The sequence below is a fragment of the Antechinus flavipes genome, chromosome 2 (genome assembly GCF_016432865.1).
Source record: "Antechinus flavipes isolate AdamAnt ecotype Samford, QLD, Australia chromosome 2, AdamAnt_v2, whole genome shotgun sequence".
In the NCBI taxonomy this organism is placed as follows: domain Eukaryota; kingdom Metazoa; phylum Chordata; class Mammalia; order Dasyuromorphia; family Dasyuridae; genus Antechinus; species Antechinus flavipes.
In genome coordinates, this window is record NC_067399.1 from 401878468 (window position 1) to 401896986 (window position 18519).

General features: G+C 35.6%; 1 long non-coding RNA gene across 1 annotated transcript in view; it reads left to right on the top strand.

The window, feature by feature from the left end:
• LOC127546644 (uncharacterized) overlaps positions 1-18163 on the top strand; it is a 41320-nt gene extending 23157 nt beyond the window's left edge. The window contains exon 2 of the long non-coding RNA XR_007950036.1: positions 17781-18163. This is a non-coding gene — a long non-coding RNA (uncharacterized LOC127546644). The remainder of the gene's footprint in view (positions 1-17780) is intronic.
• The last annotated feature ends 356 nt before the right edge of the window (positions 18164-18519 follow it).

Sequence of the window (18519 nt, forward strand, 5' to 3'; positions counted from 1 at the left end):
TGTGTGATTCTAATTGTGGCTCTGCTGTATTTGATTTTGTTGTTGTTGTTGTTGCTCATATTTTCTTCTTTATCTAGGAAATACAAAATTTGGTTATGATTTTCCTGTAGGTTTTCCTTGTAGTATCTTTTTCAGGTGATTTTTTTTCTATTTCTATTTCCCACTCTTGTTCTAAAACTTCAGGAAATTTTTCTTTATTTCTTGTATTATTGTATCAAGATTCTTTTTTATTGTAACTTTCAGTTAGTCCAATTATTTTTATGTTTTCTTTTCTTCATCTGTTCTTCAGATCTGTTGTTTTTCTTATGACATCTCACATTCTCTTCTGTTTTTTTCATTTTTCATTTTTTGTTTTTATTATATTATTTTATTATTATATAGCTTCACTGGCTTCCCTTTGTCTAATTCTATTTTTAAGGAGTCATTTTCTTCCTTAAGATTCTAGATACACATTTCTTCTTGGTTGACTTTCTTTTTATAATCTTCTTGTTTTTCATGTATTGTTCTTCATACATGTTTAGTTTTTCCTCAATCTCTTTCATCTTATTTTAAGAGTGTTTTTAAAGTTTCTCTATGAATTCTTTGTGGACAAGTGACCATCTAACATTACTCTTTGGGGATAGGAGAGGTTTTTTTTTTTTTTTTTTTTTTTGCTTTAGTATCTTCCTCTGAAGATGAACCCAGGTCTTCCTTATCCCCACAGTAACTTTCTTTGAGTTCTTTCTTTTTTGCCTGTGAATATGTACACATACATACATATATATACACATATATAAATAAATATATGTATACATATGTTGTATGTATATGTATGTATGTGTGTTTCTATCTATCTATCTATCTAATTTGTAGTAGATTGTGGGTATAATCACTTTACTTTTCGGATATGGGGAATGGTGCTTCTAGTCTCAAGTCTCTCCCCTCTGACCTGGAACTCAAAACCAAGAACTATGCCCTCATTAAGTGCCCATAGCTAGTAGTGTTCTTGATTCATTGTACTTCCCAGGTGTGTGCTCATTCCAGCACAGCTAAGCACAACTAAGCCAGGCATTTCTCATTAGCAATATTCCCCGATTCAGACACAGACCTCCTCACACTATCTGGGAGGTGAAAATTCTTATGGATGGAGCCAAGGTTACTTCTCAATCCCTTTAGGCTCAGGGCTTGCCACTTGCTTTTTTTTTTTTAGCAGAATTAGCTTGGAAGTGTTTCCATCTCACTGAGTTAAACCTCCATCCTGATATCTTTATTCAGATCTTTTGCCATGGTCTCAGGAAGAACTCTGTTCTGCCCCAACTCTTATTTGTTTTTAGTGTTATAATTTGCCCTGAGGTGTAATTTTGTCTTGTTTGTGGGGAAAATATGGAGAGCTTAGAATTTTCTGACTTCGTTCATCTTCATAGAATCTTCTCTAGATATTTTCCACATTATTATCTTCTGATTTTATCTCTTGGTCTTTCCTGTCACCTATAATAACTTTTTATGGTCACAATTTTTGTTGTTGTTGCATTTTTTGCTTATTTTCCAGTCTATCTCTTTATTTTGAACTTTATGTTAAATTTGGGTTCAGTTCTCCTGTGATAAGCTTCAGGATTTTTCTATTTTCAAAGCTAGTGCTGGTAGTCTGAAAGTTTTTGGTGCTTCCAAGGTGGTATTATTGTTGGAGAGGTGTGTTCACCGATCTCCTGGAATATATTCTGGTCTTTACCTTGGAAGGGCCTCTGCTTTCCTGTGGCTTCCTCTTCTGGGCCTTCAGCAGATTAAATGGAATTGTGACTAGGATAACTGGTCACAAGCCTTCCTTTCCGTCCTGAAAAGGTACCATTTGCTGTTTCAGCTGAATCAGTCTGGAGGTATTTACATCCCATGGGGTAAACCTCCATCCTGGTATCTTCTTCAGATCTGTCATGGTATCAGGAGGAACACTATTCTACCCAAATCCAAAACTGATTATAGGCAATAATGTTGCTAGTCAGTGCCAATTGCAACCAGAGCCAGCAGAGTTTCCTATAATCTCTTTTTGACCAGTTTTCCAATCCCCCTTTTGGTTTTGGGCTGAGAGCTCCTGAAGCTGCTGCAACTCTAGTTGTTGCTGTATTCAAAGCCTAACATTGGTATTCTTACTGTGCTCTGACCTATACCACCCCAATGTTACAAATTCCTCTTGTGGACATCCAATATTGATTTAGGCTGGATAAATATTCCCCACTGACCATTTGTTGTCTCTCCAAAATTTCACTTGAAACACTATTTTAAAATTGTTTAGAGGGAATTTTTAAGAGAGTTCAGCTAGGTCCTGGCCTGTACTCTACCATCTTGGCTTCTTATGGAGGTTTTCATTTAGGTTTCATATGTAAAAGCTCTCATGTTATTCATCTGTCATATATCCTTTCTAGATAGGATATATCTAAGTTATTTAACCCTGTTTGCTTTAGTTTTCTCTTCTATAAAATGAAGGAAAAGGTAGACCATTCATATTTTTGTGAAGGAAAATCCAAAAAAATCATGAAGAGTCTGACAGGACTGAAATAATTCAATAACAAATAATTAAATATATATCCTTTTGATATCCCTGAGATTTCTTGTATGCAGGATACTAGAAAGGATATAGTCATCAGGCAGCTATGTGGTAGTATAGATAGAGTGCTGAACCTGGAGTCAGGAAGACCTGAGTTCAGATATTTTCTAGCTATGTGACTTTGGAAAAATCACTTCATGTCCTGCAACTCCAGTTTTCTTATCTACAAAATAGTACTAATACTAATGACACTTCCTTCTCAGGGTTGTTATGAAGATCAAATGAGATAATATTTGTAATATGCTTTACTAATGTCAAAGTATTCTATAAATGCTTACTATGTTTATCATGGGTGGCTAGGTAGCACAGTAGACAGGGTGCCTAGTCTGGAGTCAGGATGATTTATACTTCCTGAATTCAAATCTTGCCTCAAACAATTGCTATCTGTGCACTCCTGGAGAAGTTATTTAACCCTGTTTGCTTTAGTTTTCTCTTCTATAAAATGAAGGAAAAGGTAGACCATTCATATTTTTGTGAAGGAAAATCCAAAAAAATCATGAAGAGTCTGACAGGACTGAAATAACTCAATAACAAATAATTAAATATATATCCTTTTGATATCCCTGAGATTTCTTGTATGCAGGTCATTGTTAATAACATACTATTCCTTGACCTAAGTCTCTCCACTGCCTTTTGAGTCATTTGCAGTTCTAATGCTTTGGTGATTATGGAGTTGCACTTTTTATGACTATTTAGTATTCCTGGGAAAATTAGTATTTAAATATTTTTGTGAATATGTATGTCATGGAGAAGTTAAATATGATTGTTGAAAATACTACAGTTTCCTGGATGAGATTTAGCATACCCTTTCTTATTCTGTTCTGGGTCCAATAGGATAAAATATCAAAGTAATGGTGGATCATCCTATATTTGGATTAAAAAAATCAGCAGTATGAGTTCAAAATGGTAAGGATCATATAATTAGTCAATTTTTCATGTGAAGCATGTAAAGAAGAAATCAGTTTTCTCTCAAATAGTTTAAATTCTAGAGATAGCAAGACATTTATAAAAATATGCAAAATACACAAGCTATTTTTAGGTAAGAGAGACATTAATATCTGGAGGGGAATAAAATGATGCACGTAAAAGGTGGGATTAAGTTGAAGGAAACTAGGAACTCTAAGAAGCATAGATGAGATTATAGTGTGCCCTAATATGGAAGATGTCCTATGTAACAGCTTGGAAGTAGATGATGGATACTAAAAGACTGATCTAAGACTGATGGGTAATAATTGCTATGAGGAAGATTTCAGTTAATGAAAAACAAAGCTTCCTAACAATGAGACACACTTAGAAGTATAATGGTACACTTTATGAAACAACATTTTCCTTATCTCTAACAAAGATCTTCAAGCAGAGTATGGATGTATGGTTCAAGAATATCATCATGGAGATTCCTCTGCAGATATGAGTTGAACTAGATGACTTCTGAGGTCCTCTCCAATTTTGAGATTTTGTGATTCTTTCACCTTCTTCATAGTGCTTATAAATCAAAAGAACCCCTCAATTAAGATTTCATTCTCCTAGACACATGGCTATAAAATCTCTTGGACGGTTGTCCATAATTCTTAACACTGAGCCATGAAAACACACAACAGTCAATTAATTAAGCAAAGAGTAGTAATTAAATATCAATTGTGGCCATCAGGAATACAAAGAAAAAAATTAACTAGTCTCTGCTCTCAAGGAATTTATATTTAAAAGAGGAAACAAAATATACATTTGGATAAAACATGTGAAAAACAGACATAGGGCATGGAATTGGCTATCTTCCTGCTGTTCTGTGTTTTATCCACTTTTTTGAGTATCTTGCTTTTGTATTTGTACACTTATACTTAACACAATTCTTGGTCCATAGTAAATATTTCTTACATACTTTTTAAATTCACTGAATTTAACTTTGGTGTGGTAAGATATTGCTAATTGGGAGGAACAGAAAAGTTCTCATGTGGAAAATTATAATTGAACTGAGTCTCAAAGCAAGCCATGGTCTCTAGGAGGTTAAAGTGAAGAGTAAGTTCATTTCAGGAATAATAATATCAGTAGTCTCATGAGCAAGTTTGGTTCATTAATAGAATATTCAGAGGATAAAAAATAGGTGAAATAAAATTATGAACCCAAGGGCATGACCTATAAGGCATCAAAATCTAAATTTTCAGTTCCATCAATTCTTCCTTTTCTAGTCAAACCCAATTATATTTACATTCCCCACCAACCTCAACAGACACAATTCTTTTTGAACATCAGTTTCCAAATCTATATAGAATGAAAATAATTATGATTTTACTTTCTATCTCACAGGGTCATGATGGAAAGTTCAAATGGGATAATGTATGGCATGCAAATGTGGAACATTATTTTATTTTTGTCTTTTAGAGCTTGTAATATAGCTCTTGAAGCTTGCAAAGTTTTCTAAATGCATTATCTTGAACCCACATCTACCCTGTCAGGGTAGGCATTATAATTATTTTTTTGTGGATAAAGAAATTGGGGCTCAGAGGGATTAAGTAATTTGTTTATGATCACATATGGTCACAGGCATAAGATTTAAACCCCGATCATTTGATTTCAGATCTAACACTTGACCAATTACAAAATATTGCATGATGGTGAAGATGATGATGATAATGGTATAATAGCATGGTACAGTGGAAGGAGGAATAGACAAAGTCAGAAGATCTGGGTTTGAATCTTGATTCTGGTACTTACTATTTGTGTGACATGGATAAGTTACTTAATTTCTCTGATCCTTGGTTTGTTCTCATCTCAGCACTAAGGATGGTAGACTAAATGACCTTTTATATCCTTTTCATCTCTAAATCTACAATTATAAAACATTATTGCTTGTTTATAGATTAATAGATTGAATAATATCTATGTTGAATGTAATATAGATACCATTTTTCTTGGGTGGGTATTCTTTTGCTTTCAGAGATCTCTGAGGCGAACTGTCATATTTGGAGCATCCTTCCCACACTAAATTAATAGTAATATTAATAACCATAGTGGGCCACTAACTGAAGTTGCTGGTACCACTGAATATTCATGCTTTCCTCTCTCCTTAGATTGTGTTTACAATCCTAATAATTAAGTTTCCAGAGTTCAGTTAGGGAAATAACAACCGAGTTTATTAATGACAACAATTATGAATTATTGCGATTTTTGGGATACTATTTCCATAAAGCAAAAAAAAGAATTAATTCATTAACATTAAGCAGAAGAAAATTCTGGGTTATTTTTGCTCTCTAAGCCCACTGAACTCCAATGTAATATAAGACTGTTCTGGGCATATTCTGATAGAGGGGACAGTTTTTAAGGGGACAGAACTTTAGCCTGGCAGTTGGAAATCTTGCAATTTAATATTGTTCTTATATAGATATATAATCATAGAATGATTTAGGAAAAATCTACTCATTACTTCATTCTCTCAATCTGGAATGTTAAGAAAGTAATATGTTAAAAATGTAATCTGTTTCACTCATTCTGTAACATTTCAATTAGGAGGATCTCTTTATGATAAACAAAATTTGTGAATATGGTCTCCTCCTGTGAGCCTACCTTTCTTATTAGTATTCAGTGAATGAGAACAAAGACAATGAAAAATGGCTAACATAATTCTGTTAATATATAATAATGCCAAAATAATGATTTTGCATGTATTTGTAACTTTTTAAGCAAAAAAGCATCTATATACATTTTACAATGAACAACATGTATTTGTGAAGTAACATTTGCCAACATGTATTAGCATGGTTAGACAGTGAACTTCAAAGTCAGGAACATATGGGATTAAATTTTGTGTTTAATATGTACTTACTTAATTATCATGAATTTAACCATTCAGTACCCCAAGGCAACTCCCCAAACTATAAATTATAGATGAATGAATGATATTCCTTAGAAGAGGGTACTTTTCACACTGATTAAATAAGTGACTTGACCAAATATACGACCTATCTATTTATCCAAGTATTTATATGCATTTATATAAATACTAAAAAAGGGAGACATATTATTTATTCAGTCTACAGAAAGTATGTTTGTTTATATATGTATTGCTAAATTCCTGCAATGATTTTGTAACTCTTGGGGGTCCATGCCTATATTCAGGAAACCAATAGTGTAGTGGAGTAGAAAAAACACACTTGGAATCAGAGTCAGAAGACTTGAATTTAAATATTTCCTCTATCACTGACTAATATGAGAACATAGGAAATCCATCTCCTCTTTTTGGGTCTCAGTTTCTCCATCTATAAAATGATGCCTCTGAGTAGGTTGTTTCTAAACTGACTTTCTATTGGGGAACATGCAATAGTCTCACAAGGCAGCTATTTACTGGTGGCAATCAGCCTGTACACTGCTGAAAACTGATCTAAACTATCAAAATAATAGGTCAGATTTACAGATTACGAAATGCTTTCTTTAAAATAGCTGTGACGTAATTAGTACACTATTGTCTTAATTTTACAGATAAGGAAACTGAGACACAGAGCCTTGCCTAGAGTAACAAGGCTAATAAGTATCTCATTGAAGTTAGGACTAGAATCAGTTCTTATGGTGCTGACAGTATTATTATTCTTGTTGTTTTCATTAAACTCAATTGATTTCTTTCCTTCCATAGGTTGGCCATTTGGCCTGTAGAATTCCCTTCCAGACAAACTCATCATGAGTATTACCATTCTAAATATTGTGCTTAGCTTTCTTTCTTTTTTAAAATAGTATTTTATTTTCCCCCAAGTTATATATAAAAACAATTTTAGCACTCATTTTTGAAAAATTTTGAATTCAATATTTTTCTCCCTTTGTCTTCTCTCTTCTTAAAATGGTAAAAACTTTGATGTAGTACTCCATAAATATATTCATATATCACAACTTGTTTAGTCATTCCCCAATTGATGGAAATCCCCTAAACTTCCAATATTTTGTCACCACGAAAAGAACTGCTATAATTTTTTGCCCATATAGGTCATTTTCTCCTTTCAATGGTCTCTTTGGAATATAGACCTCATAGTGGTGTTGCTGGATCAGATGGTATGCAGTTAAGTTGTCATTTGGGGATAATTCCAAATTGTATGTTTAGTTCTATCATGCCTTAGGAGGGATACTAAAACCTGTAGATATCCAGAGAAGGATTTCTCTTTGAAGCACAAATCTACCATGGAATAAATATTTCAAGATTTATTTTGCAGAAGGATTAGATAAATGTCTGGATGTCTTTTGCTTTTGCACCCTAGGGCAAAACCAAGAGAAATGGTAGAAGTTAGAGGGAGGTGGTTTTCAAATAAAGAATCTTCAAGCAATTAGGTTGTTGGAAAAAGGAATGGATTACCTTTAGAGGTAACTAGATTTCCCATAACTGGAAGATTAAAAAGAAAGCTATGTCATTAAAGAAATAGGAGAATGCCTGGGATGTGACAGAGCTAACTTCTTTCTTAAGAAGGCATTGGACAAGATGACCTTAACTTTGCTGTCAATTCTAGGATTCTGTACTTAAGAGATAAGACTTTGAAGTTGGAAACAGACTTGGATTGGGGGCTAGATTTTAGGAAGGACAAAGTATATTGTGGTCCTCTGCTGCTCTGGGAACTCTGTTACCTTTACCAGATTCATCACAGACAATTCCCACAGGTCAGGGGTGTAAACTTAAGGTAGAAACTCCTGAAGGTAAGAACAGTTATCTCTGGCTGTTTGGGGCATGTGGGCAGGAACTGCATCATTTATATCCATGGAGTACTGGTAGCTAAAAACAGTCTTTTCATATACATTATCTTATTTGATTCTCATAATATTATTCATGTGAATATATTATTCAGCCCATTTCATGGTGAGAAAACTGAGGATTTTTTATCCTAATTTAACAGACCAATCAATCAATACATATTTATTGAGCACCTAATATATGCAAGGTACTGTGCTAGCTAAGTCCTCTGTGGCATAAAATGACTTATAAATAGAACAGAAGTTCTTCCTTCAAGTAAGTGACAGGTTACTTGAGGAAACAGAGACCTAGGAAGATTGCCCCAGCAGACCAGAAACTGAAATCAAATATTAAAAATTCATAGAATATTAGAGCTGGAAGCAATTCTAAGCCATAGAATGTCAGAGGACCTTATAGCATAGACAGTCATAGCTAGCAGGAAGTTTTGAACATAGAAGATGGTATGGTAGGACATGGAGTTGGAAGTGCTGGAGTTGAAAGTGACTTTAGCACAAAAAGTATTAGCCTTGGAAGGACTCCAGAAGCACTGAGATAGAATGCAATTGCCAAAAGGGACCTATGTTCATAAGAACATAGAATGTAAAAGATGGAAGAAATCTTAGAGAATACCTAATCCAAATTCATCATTATACAGATGGGAGAAACTGAGACCTAGTGAAGAAGGCCACTTGAGTGGCCTAAGGTAACATAACAAGGTAGTGGCAGAAAATTGAAATTTGAAATCGAATCTCTTCAATGTTCTTTTCACTGTGCTGCTTTGCACATAGGTTGCTGTCAACTTCAAATGATACGTGGGCCTCTTATTTCCCATTCCAAGCTCCCCTCCTTTCTCTCAACTCCCAGCCCTCTCGAGTGGCAAGTACAGATGTAACACATCAGGAAGCTCCTTGATTCATTAAAATTCTACAAGTAGGAAATGCAACCACCTGCCATTCTCCTTGCTCATCATCCTTCCTCGTGTCAGTCGCACCTCATTGCATTTGGCAACATTCTTGACGGGAGTGACATTAGCCAGAGTGCAAAACAGGTAGCATCTGCTGAGGGGGGAAAGCACAAACATTGATCAAAGGCAACACAAAATGAAGGAGACATCTACTTTGGCTGTTGGGGGCCTCATAAGAACAACAGCTCATGTTTAGATAACTCTTTCCAGCTATAAAGTGCTTTCCATTCCATATTCTACCTCAGTTGATCTTCTCAGTAGAATTGTGACGGAAGCAATATGCACTTATAAGCAGCCTGCATGCTCAATAAAGGCCTTGACTGTATTGTGTTAATCAAATAGTGATCCCTTTCTCTGACTGCATCTTTTCATTTGTGACTTTATTTCTCTCAGTTGCTATTCTTTCTCCTCTTTTCTCACTTCCTTTCTCCACTCTCTCCCATTCTCTTTGCATTCATTCTTTCTCTCTCACTCTTTCCTCACACTTTTCTCATTTTCTCTTCTTTTTTCCTCACTCTTCTCTCTTCTTACCTCTGTTCTCTCCTCTTTCCTCACTTTCTCTTTCTGTTTGTCTCTCTCTGTCTCTGTTTCTCTGTTTTTCTCTGTCTCTATCTCTCTTTCTCTTTCCCTCCCCTTCTTTCTCTTCTCTCTTTGTCTCTCTGTCTCTCTCTGTCTCTCTCTGTCTCTCTCTCTCTGTCTCTCTCTGTCTTTCTGTCTCTGTCTCTCTGTCTTTCTATCTCTCTGTGTCTCTGTCTGTCTCTGTCTCTGTCTCTGTCTGTCTCTCTCTCTCTCTCTCTCTCTCTCTCTTTCTCTCTCTGTCTCTCTTTGTCTCTCTCTATCTCTCTCTGTCTCTCTGTCTCTCTCTCTGTTTTTGGACCCAGAAGATGATTTTATATCAAGTTAAAATATGCACAATGAGGCACAAGAAAGGTGTTGATTGATAATCTTAGAAGACCTGAGTTGAAATCCTGACTCAGACACTTACTGGTACTATCATCCTGAGCGATTCACAATCTCTCAACTTCATTTTCATAATTTTTAAATGGGGATAATAATAGCACCTATCTCACACTTTTATTGGAGGGGTTAGAACAAATGAAATAATACATACAAAACACATTGGAAATGTCTAAGAGCCATATAAATGTTAGCTGTTATCTTCATCATTATCATCACCACCATCATCTCTTTTAACAGTAAGGCTTGTGTGTCTATATATTTAACACTATTAAGAATTATATCTTCATTTTATAGGAATAATATTGATATGTTGAATATTGATAAATAAACTAGACATTTCCCTGAAAGTCTGAGTATTTGAAAGTATTTGACAGAGTTGCCCCTATTTATTGAAAGAGTTTCTATTTACTCTAGCATCCTTTCATCTACTTTTTAAATAAGGTCCTGAGAGCAGATGGCTTGGAAAAAAGGAATGATTTCAATTCCCAGGACACTAGATGATTAAAGTTGTTCAGGAGTAGTGGGTTCCAGTCTTACAACTGACCCTAGTCAATGGACCTTAAGCAGGTTGCTTGATTTCTCAGAAGTTCAGTCTGTGTGTAAAATATAATACTAGACTATCTACTGCTCAGGATTATTGTGGGGAAAGTGTTTTGAATCAATTAGCCAGCAAATGTTTATTAAGTCAACATGCATTTATTAAGCAGCATCTCTGTGCTAACTTCAGGAGATACAAAGAAAGGCAAAAACTGTTCCTCTCCTCAGGGGGTTAATAATCTAATGGGAAAGATGATATACATATCATACAAATGGTAGTTACAAGCCAGATATATAAAAATAAATAAATTTTAGAAAGGAGCATTAAAGGAAATGGATAAAGGTGGGATTTTAGCTGGGATATCAAGGAAGCCAGAGAAGTTAGGAGGAAGATGGGAGGAGAGAGAATATTAGAGGCACTGGAAAAATGCCCAAAGTTGGGAGATAGACTATTCCATTCAAGAAACAGCAAGTCCAGTGTCACTGCTTTGCAGAGTATTGAGAATCTATTACAAATCAAGTGATGTGCTATGTTCTGGAAACAGAAAAACAAAAACTAAACAGCACTATCCCCTTAAGGAGTTTATGTTCTTTCAGGTTAAATAATAATAAGCTAGAATTTATATACTTAAAAATTTATAAAGCACATTAGAAATATTACCTAATTTTACCCTTATAATAATTTTTAAGGTAAATGCTATTATCTCCATTTTACAGATGAAGTAACAGAGACCAACATAGATTGTGACTTGCCTGGGATCACACAACTAGGAGATATGTATGGCTGGACCTGTTTACTAAGGCCTTCCTTATTGAAGCCTACATACATATGAGTAAATGTAAAATACATTCAAAATAAATACAAAGTCATTTTGGTAGTCAAGCATAGGTTGAGGGATTAAGGAAGGCCTCAAATGGATGGTGACATGAACTGAGGCAGTGAGGAAGTGGACCCCAGTCAGGGGGCAAGACCTGTACTATTGTTCCCAACTCTGAGATTTTTATGTACTGAATTGTCACTCTGATGAAGAATGAAGAGAGAAAAATGTATGAACCCAGAGTGGCAGAATCCTGAAGATGGAAGGGGTCATATCTACCAATACTCTTCCTCAGAGCTAACCTACATTCAAATTATCCTGCTACAGATGGAGGTTGTCTAATCATTCAGAGCATTTCTTAGTAATCCATCCTAGGAACAAATAAACCACCATTGACAAAAAAGTCCTTTCTTAGATCGAACCTAAGACTATATCACTGGATATAATTTATCTGGGTCAGGTTTTGGATATCTGATATTTTAGTCTTTGTTTCAATCATTGATTAATTATGTAAACATAGATAACTCCCTTGACCATTATTTATGCTCACTTTGAAAAATGAGCTTGATATGACCAAGCTATTTTGCAAGATCAGACTGGTTAAAGGAAAGTATCTGAAGGTAAAAATACCATCTATATTCTGCATTGGCCTGAATATAAGCTATTTTCTTCCACTTCTTTCTTCCTCTCCCTGCTTGTAAACCATATCCTTAAAATGAGATTTTGTGAACTGAAAAAAATCAAAGTAAACCCATATGTCTATGGGATCTTATATGTATCTGTGTGTAAGTGTGTATATATACATATAGCCAAACAATGAAAAGGTCACATTCCCTTTTCATTCAAGCCAAATTTTAGTGAGAAAAATGTGACCTAAGATTAAACCAATAGGGTTCATGCCTAGTGAGGCATTCATGACCTTGCAATGTAGGAAGATACAATGTCTAATTTTTGCTGACACTAAGCCAGGGTGACAAAAGGATGTTCTAACTTGCTATATGAATTTCAACCAGAATTATCTCTGTGCATGTTTCTTTGTGAAATTATTTGAATTTACCCTTACCTGCCAGAGGTGCCACAAAAAAAGCAACAAAAAAACAAATGAGATCTCACATGACCACTGCATATTAGCTGTTTAAATTAGTTTATTCAACAATAATAATTATATTCATTTATAACAATCCCCTGACATTTTAAAAGTAGCATAACATACATCATTATATTATTTGATCCCCACAACAAATTAGGTAGGTAATATATCCCCCCTATTTCAGAGGAGAAACTAATAGCAGAATTGGGATAGGAACACAGTCTGATGCTTGAGTCCTAAATCTTTGGACCATAGCTGCCTCTGCAGAAGGGATGTGGAAGGCCCAGTGTGTGCCTCTGCATTCCGGAGGGGGACAGAGGGGTATAATACAGGAGGCCTGGAATTGAAAAGCTAATTTCCCCCATTCTACAGCCTGACTAGAGGGTCACTCTTGGCCCCTAAGGGCATCCTAAATCCCAGATTCCATCCTAGCATCTCTTAGCATCTATAGTTGGAACGGTTCCCTGGACAACAATTAGCATTAACACTGCCGTAGAAAGGGATGGAAAAGCCTTTGTCTAGCAGGAAGCTACTGAATTCAGTTGCTAGGCAACCTCAGCTGGAGGCAATAAACCCCCTTGAGCTAGGAATCCTAGGGAGTTGGGGGAGGGGAGGGAGAAAAATGATGCAAAGATGGAGAGAAGCAGTTTGTCTCCCTGCTCCAGCTGTGACAAAAGGGAATACTTCACTGCCCATCACCTAGAATAAGGAATTTGAGTAAATCTTATGTTCTAGAAGGTATACATTTAGCAGTTTCAACTGCTCCTGCCTGTATCAATGCTAGTCTACGACCTACAAATGGGAAAAGCTGTGTGACTCTGGGCAAGTCTCTTTACCAATTTGGGGTCTCAGTTTCTTCCCTGAAAAATGAAGGGTTTAGAAACCTAATTTTAGAGCTGGGAGGGTATTTAAAGCTCACTGAGTGCAACATCTTTCAGGCTGCAAAGGAGGCAACTGAACCCTAAAGTGGCAGAAAAAATTGTTCAAATTCACATAGTCAGTAGTGGAAGGTGGGCTTCATAGCTGGGACTTCTGACTCCCCAAATCAAGCATTTTCCACTACACTTTAGGAGCCTTTGATAAATAATTACAATGGAAATCACTGTCTGAAAGTTTAAACTTTGAGGCTCCCCCACGTCAGTTTTATGATTCTACAGCCAAGTCTGTAGAGCAAAAATAACCAGACCTTGGAAAGACTAACCTAGTATATTTGTGCTGACTTGGCATATCATCAATCTACCCAGATGCACCACAGCTGAATCAATCCAGATGGATTGTTAAGGCGGCCAAACTGAACAGTTGAGATGTGCCATAATCCTTTCATTGGATACAAACCGTCTACAAGGCACAGAACAGGGGACTGAAGATGCCAATTAAGGAAACTTAGAGTTCAAGCTGAGGAAGGGCTGTGGATAAGATGGCAAATAGCTGACAAGTGTGAATTTCAGTAAAGAGTAAGACTACTCTTGAAGAGGCTACACAACTGATGTCAGGTGCTAAAACTGCTTTTCTTCATTAATGCTTATCCAATTTGTGTACATAAGTATTAATTTACCTTTCTGTCTGAATGCAATATCATTTGAGACAAATGTCAGCATATATTTTAAAGAGTCCATAGAGAGTGGGGGAAAAAAGACATTAGATGTAGAGTTAGAAGATTCAAACTCAAATTCTAGCCCTAACATAATTATAACCAAGCCCCATGTATCTTGAAGAAATCAATTGACTTCTCAGAGACTCGGTTAATTCATTTGCAAAATAAAGATAATGATATTTATAATAGCTACCTCTTAGAAATGCTGGGAAAAATAAGTGGGATCATAGATGTATAAGAAAAACTTAAATATGCTAATATTTAAGGTATGACGTTTTATCGATATAAATATGATGTAATGCTGGAGAAACTGAGGCAAGATAGAGACCAGAGAGTTTTTAATATTTTATTTGGATTTCTGAGAGGGAGAGATTTACTGGCATCAAAAAGAATCCATTTTTGATCCCAGGGCTGAATGACACTTTGGTCTCAAAGAATGCAGCCATGAATGTGAGTTTCTCTCTCTCTCTCTCTCTCTCTCTCTCTCTCTCTCTCTCTCTCTCTCTGTCTCTCTCTCTGTCTCTGTCTCTCTCTTTCTCTTTCTCTCGGTATATGTATGTGTGTGTGTGTGTATGTGTGTGTGTGTGTGTGTGTGTGTGTGTGTGTGTGTGTGTATGTGTATATATATATCTCGGTACACAAAGGGAGGTGGAATTCAAACTCTGGTGAGCGGGAATTTCCAGGCAGGGATCATCAATCCAGTTCTGACAGGTTGGGGGTAGGACCATAAATTCTTACTAACTGGGAGTTAAGGAAATATGCAACTAGAGCCAAGAAGTCTGGACTTAGAGGATACCAATTAGGTATCTGACATAGGACATGTGGAGTTTTATCTTTTGTAATGTCAGATCTCCACAGCCCTAATTATCTCAGTTCTAATAAGCAGAAAAGGTGGGTTGCAACTAGGGAAACTGAGGCAGAACAATTAGAAAAACCAAGGCAGGACAATTAGGGAAACTGAAGCAGGACCATTTAGAGAAAGTGAGGCAGGGCAATTTAGGGAAACTGAAGCAGGACCATTTAGAGAAAGTGAGGCAGGGAAATTTAGGGAAACTGAGGCAGGACCATTTAGGGAAACTGAGACAGGACAATAACAGGGAACTATGGCACAACAATTATATATCCCAACTCTTCTGTAACTTAGAAGATAGCCATTAAAAATTGCTATGAAAATTGGCAAAGATGACAAAAAAACAGAAATAGTCAATGTTGGAAGGACTGCAGGAATTTGGACACACTAAAACATACTGTTGGTGGATCTGTGAATTTTTCTATTTTTGAAAGCAATTTGGAATTATTTGAGAAGAATCAAATTGTCTTTACTATTTGATCTAGAGATCCTACTACTGGACAAAAATAATACAATAAATATTAATATTTATATAGTTCTTAAAGGCTTGCAAAATGTTTTACAAATATTTTCTCATTTTATTCTCGTAAAAATCCTAGTATGTAGGTACTATATTATTTCCACTTTATACATAAGGCAACAAAAACAGCAGTTAAACAACTTGACCTGAGTCACATAGATAGTAGCTGAAGTTATATTTGAATTCAGGATTTCCCACCTACCCTCCTCTCCCCATTGTATTTGCAATATCAATTTTTGTGGTAGCAAAAGAATTAGAAATGAAGTGGGTGTTTATTTATTGGGAAATTACTGGATGAATTATGTATATGAACGTAAGTGGAATATTTATTGTGGCTTAAAGAACAATGAATACCAGAAATTCAAAGAAATATGGGAAGGCTTATATGAATGGAGCCAGAGTGAAGGAAGAAAAGCTAGGATAAAAACACAGAATGACATCAGTATTTTGAAATTAAAAGAATATTAAACAAAGTTAATGCAGATTCATTATTATGCTTACTTTTGACCCCTCGGAGATGAGATTAAGAACCTCTTTGCCATGGGTAGATGGTGGGCTGTGGGTTTGAGATGCAGGAGGAAATGTAAAACATTATTTTATTTGCTTTTGCTTACTTTTTTTTTTTTTTTTTGTAACAATGGAAAGATCCTTTACTAGTGATGAAGTAATTATAAAACAAAAGACATGACTAAAACATAGTGATAGTGTTAAAGTAGGTGGAAATATCCATCTTTTTCAAGTAATCTGGTGATGAGGCACTGGTGAATTTACCTAGGCTGGGCCTTAGATGAAGAATGATTACCCAGATCATAGTTTAAGCATTTTCAGTTTCAAGGTACTTGCTAGAATTTACATTTCATTAGCATAGACTTTCAGCACATAGATTCCATGGAAATTGTAATCAGAAGGCACTAAATGAAGGTGGGTTGTAAACTGAGATGGCAGGAACTGAGTGCTGTTCATGTTTGTATCTATCATTTGGCATGGTACCTTAGATGATATAGTGAACATTTGTTGAATTGAATTAGTTATAGAATCCCAGCAATGTGGAGGAGTAGAAAGGAAATTGAATTTGGAGTCAACAACCTGAAAGGAAATTCTATTATATCACTTTTTAACTGTTTAACCTTGGACATGCCTCTGGGCCTCAGTCTCCACATCTGCAAACATAAGGAAGGAGATCTAGGTAATCTTTGGAGTCTTTCCACTTCAAAAATCCTGTCTATTGTGCACTTCGTTCTTCAGTGAAAAGGAATTTAAGACACTTGGCTATTTGAGCAAATAAAAAGAAAGCATTTCCTTAGAAATTGAGTGAAATTTCCACTTCTTTGAAATAGATGGATTCTTTTGAAAAGAAATGTTCAGATATATGGTCACAGAGTTACTCAAGTGCACAATTATGTACTCAAGTATGTACCTTACTAAGAAAATGCTTGTTGGTACAAATCTGGACATAGCATGACCTCAGTTTTGAGCATCCTATTTTAAGAAGGATATTGACAATCTGGAACACTTCTAGCAGTGACTAAGTTGGAGAGGTTTTTAAACTATTCCACAAAAACAGGGATTGAAGAAATTGGAGTTGCCTAGCTTGAAGAAGAGAAACAGGGTAGGTACATAGTCATTTCTTCAAATATGTGAGAGGGTATTGGGGAAGTGTGGCTTTAAAAATTTTTTTTTTTCTGTCTAGGAGAAATGAGTGGAAGTTGTTGACTCATTTTAATTAGAAATATTCTAACAATGAGGCCTGTCTTTCCAAAAAATGAGATTTCTTGAGACTTTGAAGCAAAAATTGGATGACTACTTATCAAGTAATATCAAATAATATGAAAAAATTCACACTTCTCGATGTGAATCTGAGTCTTCCTGATGCTACCATTTTATGATGCATTTAAACTTTGAAAGGGACTAAAATGCAATATTTCTATTAAAGGTCTCTTAAAGGATCATAGGATTTAGATTTCAAAAACATCTAAAAGTAACCTATCTAATTTCTGGATTTTACAGATCAGGAAACAGGATCCAGAAGAGTGATGTCATCCACCTAAACTCAATTAGGAAGCAAATAGCAGAGCTCAGACTCAAATGAAGATCCTCTGGCTACAAATCCGGAGCTCTTGGGGGTGGTCATCTTTCCTTAACTAGTGGTACCACTTTTTCTCTTCTTTCAGATCTTGTACAGAGACCCTTTTGATGAGATCTCTGATCACAAATCAAGGAAAATTCTTGAATGAATGAATTAAAGTTTTGAAGATTGGAGCCCATGAAATGAGAGGAAATGAGAGATTCACAGCTGAGAAACAAGCAACAGCCAGATTAACCATAGCACTGAAGATAACTCTCCTTGGTTGCCATGGTGAGAACAGAAAATGTGCCAGGATGGATTGGAGGTTGTAAATAACTCCAGAGGTGCAGACAGATGCCAAGAAGGAGTCTCACTATACTTGCAAAAGCCATGCTACATATTCTTTTCATCTCTTGGGCATTTTCTTTTGTCATTGTATGGCTTATTTCAGGAAAAGCAATGTGAATAAAATGTTTCCAAACTTCCAAATGGCTTTCTGAATTTGAAATAATTCAGATTATAATCCACTCTAAATATCCACAGTAACACTATAGTATAATGAAACACATTGGATTTGGATTTAGAAAGATCTGAAATCAAATGTTAAACATTACATAATTAGCTACATGATTTCAAGCAAACCACCAGCGAACCAGTATTTTTTAAGCACTTACTGTGTGTCACATACTGCTAAATTCTGGGAATACAAATTCAGGTAAGAAGAAAGACAGACCCTTTTCTGGAGAGGTTTACATTCTAAAGGGGGAAAACAATATTTGAAAGAAAAATGAAAAAGGAGGTATCCATAGGAAAGAAGTCTGGGGTACAGAATATAGAATTATTTT